The sequence below is a fragment of the Orycteropus afer genome, unplaced genomic scaffold (assembly GCF_000298275.1).
Source record: "Orycteropus afer afer isolate SDZICR_OR568_19922 unplaced genomic scaffold, OryAfe1.0 scaffold00027, whole genome shotgun sequence".
In the NCBI taxonomy this organism is placed as follows: domain Eukaryota; kingdom Metazoa; phylum Chordata; class Mammalia; order Tubulidentata; family Orycteropodidae; genus Orycteropus; species Orycteropus afer.
The window spans coordinates 15,688,735-15,697,447 of NW_006921614.1; positions in this window are offsets into that span (position 1 = coordinate 15,688,735).

An 8,713-nucleotide genomic window follows, 5' to 3' on the forward strand; every position below is an offset into this window, starting at 1 on the left:
TATACATAATGGTAGCATAGTGCTTAAGGCACTTGACTACTAACCAGAACGCTGGCGGTTCAAACTCACCAGCCACTCCTTGGAAAGAAGGTTGGGCAATCTACTTCCATAGTGATACCACCTTGGAAACCCCAGGAGGGGTCGTTATGAGTTGGGTCCAACTCAATGGGACACAACAACAACAAAATTTGCCATTTTAACCATTTCTCAAGTGTACAATCCAGTGAGGTTACTCATACTCACAATGTTTGTCATGCAACCACCACCACTATTTGTTTCCAAAAAACAGAAGCTCTATACTCATTGAGCAATTAACCCCTATTTGCCTCTATCCCCAGGCCCTTGCAACCACTAATAAACTCTGATTTCTATGTATTTGCCTGCTATAAATATTTCATATGAGTGGGATTGTACGAGATTTGCCCTTCATGTCTGACTTATTTCACTAAACATAATATTTCAAGGTTCATCCATGTTTATCCATGCACGTATCATGTTTTCATTTCTCTTTAATACTGAATAATATTCTAGTATAGGTATATACCACATTTTGCTTGTTTATTCATATGTTGATGGATACGTTGGTTGTTTTCAGCTTTTGGCTATTATGACTAATACTGTAATGAACATTGGTGTACTTAAAAATTATTCTTTATCTATTATTGAATACACAGTTAGCAAAGTGAATCTTCAAAGACAGGGCCCCTGAACATAAAGTAAAAAGCCCAACAAAAACCATGGCAGTGATTGGCCAGTTACTATGATCCAATCCATTACTTATTAAATTTGTTAGACCACAAAACAGATTTGTCTGAATAAACTCCAGACTAACTAAGAAGACAAATAATTACCAGATCCATGTTTTTCCTGTAAGATGTAATGCACTTTATTCACTTTTTTGAAAGTTTGTGAGCTTCAAGACACAGAGAGGTGCACAAGAGGTCCAGACAGTAAAGGCAAATACTATTACATACATAATACTGCACTAGCGGGAATGGCAAACATTAATCTATGGGTGGTTACTTAGGTAAACAGGCAAGAAAATAATGTATACATAGACAAATGGGAATATAACTACGACCATACATAGGTTTGACAGATGACATTCCTATATGTGTATTTGTATGTGCTAAAAAAATGTCCATATGCAGTTTAAACACACAAGGAGGCAGTTAGGATAACTATTTAACCACAAATAAGCACCTTGAGGGATTGAATCACTGAACCTGTGGTTGGGGACCATGGTCATGGGGGACATTGAACTCAACTGGCACAGCATGGTATACAAAAATATTGTTCTACATCTTACTTCAGTGAGTAGCAACTGGAGTCTTAAAAGCTTATGAGCAGCTATCTAAGAGGCAACTATTGGTCTCTCCTGGTCTGCAACAAAGAAAAGTGAAGAAAATCAAAGATGGAAATAGCTACTCCAAAGGACTAACGGACCATGAGAACCTCAGTCTATATGACCCTGATACCAGAAGAACTAGATGGTACCTGGCTACCAATGCCAACCTCTCAGAAAGGATCAAAATTGGAAATCCTGGATAGAGTAGGAAAAAAATGTGGAACAAAACTCAAAATCATAAAAGTAGACTAGCTTTACTGGTCTAATAGAGACTGGTGAACTCCCAAGATTATGGCCCTGACTCATTCTTCAGGCCTGAAATAGAACTCACTCCCATGGCTTAACTCTCATCCAAACAACAGACAGGCCTATGAGCTGAACACCTACACCAGGGAGATGCACTCCTTAGAACAATCAACCATAGGAGATCAGAAGGGCAGCATTTGCACAAGGAGAAAGGTAGAGAGGCAGGAATGCATAGGCAAGGACACAGGGAAAAAGTAAACATAGGGAGGAAGTGGGAGGTGAGGTATTACACTGCAGGGAATGTAACCAATGTCACAAACCAAAATGTGTATGAACTGTTGAATGCAAAATGAATCTTCTTTGTAAAATATCATTCAAATCGCAACAAAAAGTTTTAAAAAATATATTAAAAAAATACCCACCAGCCACTCATCAGAAGGAAGGTGGGCAATCTACTTCCGTAGTGATACTGCCTCGGAAACCCAAAGAGGAGTCACTATGAGTCAGATCCGACTTGATGGCACATAACAACAGCAATGCCATAAAAAAAAAAATAGTTAGTTCTGCAGAGGATATTTGCAGAAACATGGCCTGGTTTACATGCAGTCTATTATTACCTCATGATTCCTATCTAATGGACTCAGTAATGGTCCATACACCCCTCCTGTGCCCCTTGATTTGTGTTTTTCCATCCTTTCCATGTTCTATGTTTTCAAAAATGGCACAAATGGTACTGAGAGGAAAGTCAAATTATTTCATTTCTTCCTTTTTTAGGCAAATCTTCATTCTTTTCAGACCAGGCTTAAAAGTCAGGCTTTAAAAGAGGTTATTTATTAGGCAGCATCTGTTATAATTTGATTTGATTATGTTTACATGTATGTAGGTGGCTTTACAGAGACAGGATTTCCCTTCAAGATAATTTTCCTTCAAGATAATTGAAGGTTTGGACTCTCTTTAGTCCATACCAGTGGTACCAGGACTTGATCTTGGCATTTCTCTTTCTGACACTATAATGAACACAATCAGTTTGAGAGTCCTTTGGAGAGCACAGTCAACAGCTATGTAATAAAAGCCAATGCAAAAAAAAAAAAAAACCCACAAATCTCGGAGCTCTTCCTTAGAGCCTGCAGATGTTGTGCTTTTTACGGGTGAAAGAAAAGTTGGATTCTCTGAAAATAAGGGATCTGAAAACTTGGTGTGCATGAGTGAGGTGAAGGAATGCCTCGTGTAATACTTTTGCCCCTACTTTACAATTTCAAAAGAGCATTAGGGGATGAGATGGGTTAAGATGGTGTCGTAAGCAGTCACACATGCTCATTCTCTTACAAAAAAATCCAGAAGATAACAAGCAAAAGCTAATGACATCTGCCATCTTGGAACTCTAGCATCAAATGGTTGGAGGACCAATGTGAACGCTAAATCAAGAAAAAATTATCAGATAGAGGGTAGAGCATAGGTTCACCATGCCTCCTTACTCCACCTCTCTGCAGCTCAGCTCAGCCATTTTGGGGTGGCTGCAGCCTATGACCTCAGACAAGGAGCCCAGGGTTGGAGCACCATAGAGAGCACAGAGTTGGTCAGACCTGGGACAGAGAAGGTTGTTGAACACAAAGTAGGCTGGAGTTCTTGTGAGTTCTGGAAAAGAACAATGTGGTGACTGCAGTGTAGGCAGCAGTACATGAACAGCTGAGCTCAAGGCAGAGAGACTTGGGATCAGCACGAGCTGAGATACCTGAGTGGTTGAAATTGGGACAGAGTAGCTTGATAAGTATAATGTGGGCAGGAGTTCCTGTGAGTCCTGGGAATGAGTAGCATGGTGGGTGCAGCATGGGTCACGGTGCATGATGGCGGGCGGGGGGAGGGCATGTAGCGTGTGCTGAAACACCTGGGAAGTCAGATCTGTGACAGAGTAGCTTGCATAGTGCAGACTAGAGTTCCCATAAATTCCCGGAAGAAGCAATAAAGTGAACACAGCATAGACTGGAATTTGTAACAATAAGGACATGTGATGAGTCATCATCAGCTGCTGCTTTGATGGTAAGACTGTAAGGTTGGTATAGCACATCCTGGAAGAGGATTCTTGTGTGTCTGCAATAGCTGCAGCTCATAGGTGTGTGTGTGTTGGGGGGGGTCTAGTACTAGAGTTGTATGGCTGGCACTCACAGAGGGAAGATCTGTGGTGAGCAATCAGAAATAGTGGGTTAAGCTGGGTTCTCTAGAGACACAAAAACTAGTAAATCTTATATATATATATGTATATATATATATAGAGAAATTTATCTTAGGAAAATGGCTCACACACTTATAGAAGCTGGCAAGTCCAAAGTTCCTGGATCAAATGTCAAGTTGGAGGCTTTTCCACATCATACTGGAGACTTTTCTCATCTCTTGCAACCACAGGGGCTGAGGAGCTCAAGGCTGGTAGGCAGTGCACCGGCTGTTGACTCCAATGAATGACGAATCCAAAATCTCCAGGCCAAATGGTGTACTGTTCACTCATGGACAGTTGTGGGCAGCACAACTGAATCCTTATCCACAGAAGAATGCCTCTCTTCCCAGGATGTCTTTGGATGTACCACACCCCTAGGGAAACTCCCTTTCAACAGACTGCCTGCTCAAAACATAATCATCTGATCCCATCATGGGAATAACAACAGCACAACCACACAGAATTGTGGTCCAGCCAAGTTGACACACAGCTCCAACTATCACAGTTAGTAACCTCAAAGGTTGTGGTGGGTAAGTGTTGGAGGGGCATACCTCGGCAGGAGGAGTCTGGTTCTAGAGTAGTATGGTCAGCATCCACAGCATCTGGTGGAGAGGAGACCACACCAAGTTGTACCAACCATAGACTATGATGCTGAAATGGCATGGCCAGCATTCACACTCAGGGAACCTAGAGGTTAAACAGTGATGGCTAAAGCCTCTGGGAAAGAAGACCAATAGGGAATGAACAACATCAAGTCACCTAGGCAGAGAATGTGGAGTGGAAGTAGAAAGTTACAACCTTCTTTAATAATTTAAAATAATAATATAACAATAAGGAGGAAGAAGAACAAACCCTAGAGAAAAGAAAGAATCTAGTCTCAAGAATTATCTCAGTAAAATATTTCATTGCCTGATTACAATAGACAATCAAAAAGCATGTAAAGAGGTAGGAAAATATAGCTCATGCCATACACCAAAATAAATGGATAGAAACTGTCCCTGAGGAAGGACAGATAATGGAATCATTCAACAAAGACTTTATTAAGCAACATTATTAAGCATGCTCAAAGAGTTAAAGAAAAGCATGGAGAAATAAATAAGAGAAATAAGAAAAATGATACATGAACAAAACAAAAGTTTTAAGATTTACTCTTCAAAACACTATCATAAAGATGTTGTTGTTGTTGTTATGTGCCGTTGAGTCGGACCCAACTCATAGTGACCCCTCCTTGGGTTTCTGAGGCAATATCACTATGGAAGTAGATTGCCCTATCTTCCTTCTGAGGAGTGGCTGGCTGGTGGGTTTGAACCGCCGGCCTTCTGGTTAGCAGTCAAATGCCTTAGGCACTATGCTACCAGAGCTCCCATCATAAAGATGTAGCTTTCTAAAATAAATCAGGGGCTTTGTTGTTGTTAGGTGCTGTCGAGTTGTCTCTGACTCAGTGACCCTATGCACTGCAGAATGAAACACCGCCCGGTCCTGCACCAGCTCTATGATCTCTGCTGTACTCGATCTGATCACTAAAGCCATTGTGTCAGTCCATCTTGTTGAGGACCTTCGCCTCATTTGTTGACCCTCCACCTTACCAAGCATGGCATCCTTCTCCAGGGAATGGTTCCTTCTGATAACATGACCAAATAATGTGAGATGAAGTCTGGCCATTCTTGCTTCCAAGGAGCATTCCTCCCAGCTGCACTTCCTCCAGGACAGATTTGTTAGCTCTTTCAGCAGGCCATGGTACTTTCAGCATTCTTCACCAACACCACAACTCAAAAGCATCAAATCTTCTTTGGTCTTTCTTATTCATTGTCCAGCTCAAACATGCATATGAGGTGATTGAAAATACCACGGCTTGTGTCAGGCACACCTTAGTCCTCAAGGAGACATCTTTGCTCCTCAGCACTTGAAAGAAGTCCTTTGCAGCCTATTTGCCCCATGCTATACATTGTCTGATGTCCTGAATGCTGCTTCCATTGGTGTTGATTGTAGAACCAAGCAATATGAAGTCTTCGACAACTTCAGTCTTTTCTCCATTTATCATTATGTTGCTTATAGGTCCAGTTGTGAGGATTTTGATTTTTTTATATTGAGATGTAATCCATACTGCAGTCTTCAATATTCATCAGTAAGTGCTTTAAGTCATCCTCACTTTCAGCAAGCAAGGTTGTGTCATCAGTATATCCCAGGTTGTTAATGATTTTCCTCCAATCCTGTTGCCACATTCTTCTTCATATAGTCCAGCTTCCTGGATTATTTGCTTAGCATATTGTGTTAGACTGGGTTCTCTAGAGAAACAAAAACCAGCAAAGCCTATATATATATATATATTTATATATATATATATATATATAAATATATATATATATAAAGAGAGAGAGAGAAATTTATCTTAGGAAAATGGCTCACAAACGTATAGAAGCTGGCAAGTCCAAAGTCCGTGGAGCAAACATCAGGCTGGAGGCTTTTCTTAGCTTCTGCAACTGCAGGGGCCGAGAAGCTCAAGGCTGGCAGGCAGTACACTGGTTGTTGACTCCAACAAATGATGAATCCAAGATCTCCAGGCCAAACAGTGGACTGCTCACTCACGGACAGTTGTAGGCAGCACAACAGAATCCCGATCCACAGAAGAATGTCTCTCTTCCCAGGATGTCCCGGGGTATCCTGGAAGCAGGCCATACCCCTAGGCAAACTCCCCCTGAACAGATTGGCCACTCAGAACACAGTCATCCAATCCCATCATGAGAACAACCACACAGAACTGGGGTCCAGCCAAGTTGACACACAGCTCCAACTATCACACATATATATTGAATAAGTGTGGTAAAAAGATACAACCATGACACAGTCCCTTCTTGATTTTAAACCATGCAGTGCTCCCTTTTTCAGTTTGAATGACCACATCCTGGTCTATGTACAGGTTTCTAATGAATACAATTAAGTGTTCTGGAATTCCCATTCTTCTCATTGTTACCCATAATTTGTTATGATCCATACAATAAAATGCTTTTGCATAGTCAATAAAACACAACTAAACATCTTTCTGGTATTCTTTGCTTTGAGCCAAGATCCATCTGACATCAACAGTAATAACCCTTGTTCCATGTCCTCTTCTGAATCCAGCTTGTATTTCTGAAAGTTCTCTGTCAATATACTGCTGCAATCATTTTTGAATTATCTTCATTAAGATTTTATTTGCATGTGATATCAGTGATATTGTTCGATAATTTCCACATTCTGTGGGATCACCTTTCTTTGGAATAGGTACAAATACGGATCTCTTCTAGTCAGTTGGCCAGATAGCTGTCCTCCAAATCTCTTGGAATAGCCAAGTGAGTGCCTCCAGTGGAGCATCTGTTTGTTGAAATATCTCAAAAAGTATTCCATCAATTCCTGGGTCCTTGTTGTTTGCCAATTCCTTCATTGTGGCTTTGACTTCTTCCTTCAGTACAATTGGTTCTTGATCATGTACTACCTCCTGAAATGAATGAAGATCGACCAGGTCTTTTTGGTACAGTGTTCCTTCATCTTCTTTTGATGCTTCCTGCATCATTCAATATTTTGCCCATAGAATCTTTCAATATTGCAACTCGAGGCTTGCATTTCTTCCTCAGTTCTATCAGCTTGAGAAATGCTGAGTGTATTCTTCCCTTTTGGTTTTCTTCCATTTTGTTATGGTAACTGGCTTTGTTTGCTTGAGCTGCTATTTGAAATCTTCTGTTCAGCTCTTTTATCTTGCCATTTCTTCCATTTGCTTTAGATACTCCCATTCAAGGGCAAGTTTCAGAGTCTCTTCTGACATCCCTTTTGGTCTTTTCTTCCTTTCTCATAATTTTGATGACTTCTTACTTTCTTCATGGATGATATTCTTGATGTCATTCCACAATTCTTCTGGTTTTCAGTCATTGCTGTTCAATGTATCAAATATATTCTTTAGATGGTCTCTAAATTCAGGAGGTATATGATTCACTATCATATTTTGGCTCTCGTGAACTTGTTTTAATTGTTTTCAACTTCAAGTTGAACTTGCATATGAGCAGTTAATGGTCTATTCCACAATTAGCTCCTGGTCTGGTTTTGGCTGAAGATATTGAGCTTTTCCATTGCCTCTTGCCACAGATGTAGTCAATATCATTACTGTGTACTCCATCTGGTGAAGTACACGTGTATAGCTGCTGTTCGTGTTGTTGAAAAAAGGTATTTGCAATGAATAAATCATTGGTCTTGCAAAATTCTATCAGCTCAACAATCTTGGGGTGGCTGCAGCCTATGACCTTAGACAGGGAGCCCAGGGTTGGAGCAGCATAGAGAACACAGAGTGGGTTAGACCTTGGACAGAGAGGGTTGATGAACACAAAGCAGGCTGGAGTTCTTGTGATTTCTGGAAAAGAACAATGTGGTGGCTGCAGTGTAGGCAGCAGTACATGAACAATTGAGCTCAAGGCAGAGAAACATTGTGGGATCAGGGGCTTTAGTTGCCTGAAAATATTGACTCAAATGCTAATTGCTTTGCTAAAGTTGACAGGCAGATTTGGGAAGCAGTGAGACATTACCAGGATATATGTGAATTAAAAAAAAAAGGAAAGGAACATACAGACATTGCTCTCTAATTTTCTGACTAGAAATGCCATCCCCATTCCCAAGGATAATCTAGATGATCCAGAACCTTCCACAAGTGGAATTACTGTCACGACAGACAAAATACCACCTTCGTCCAACTCTTCTTAATCATGGAGTAAATTTTTGTAAGTTGCATATATATGTATTTTTTTTTACATCAGTAAATAAACAAAAATATTTATGCCACTTTGATACTTTGAAATACAAGTTAAGAACAATGCCTATCTATCAGCATTGAATTGACAGTCATTCTAATTATTCCTTGGGAATCTTATTTATTTATTTATTTATTT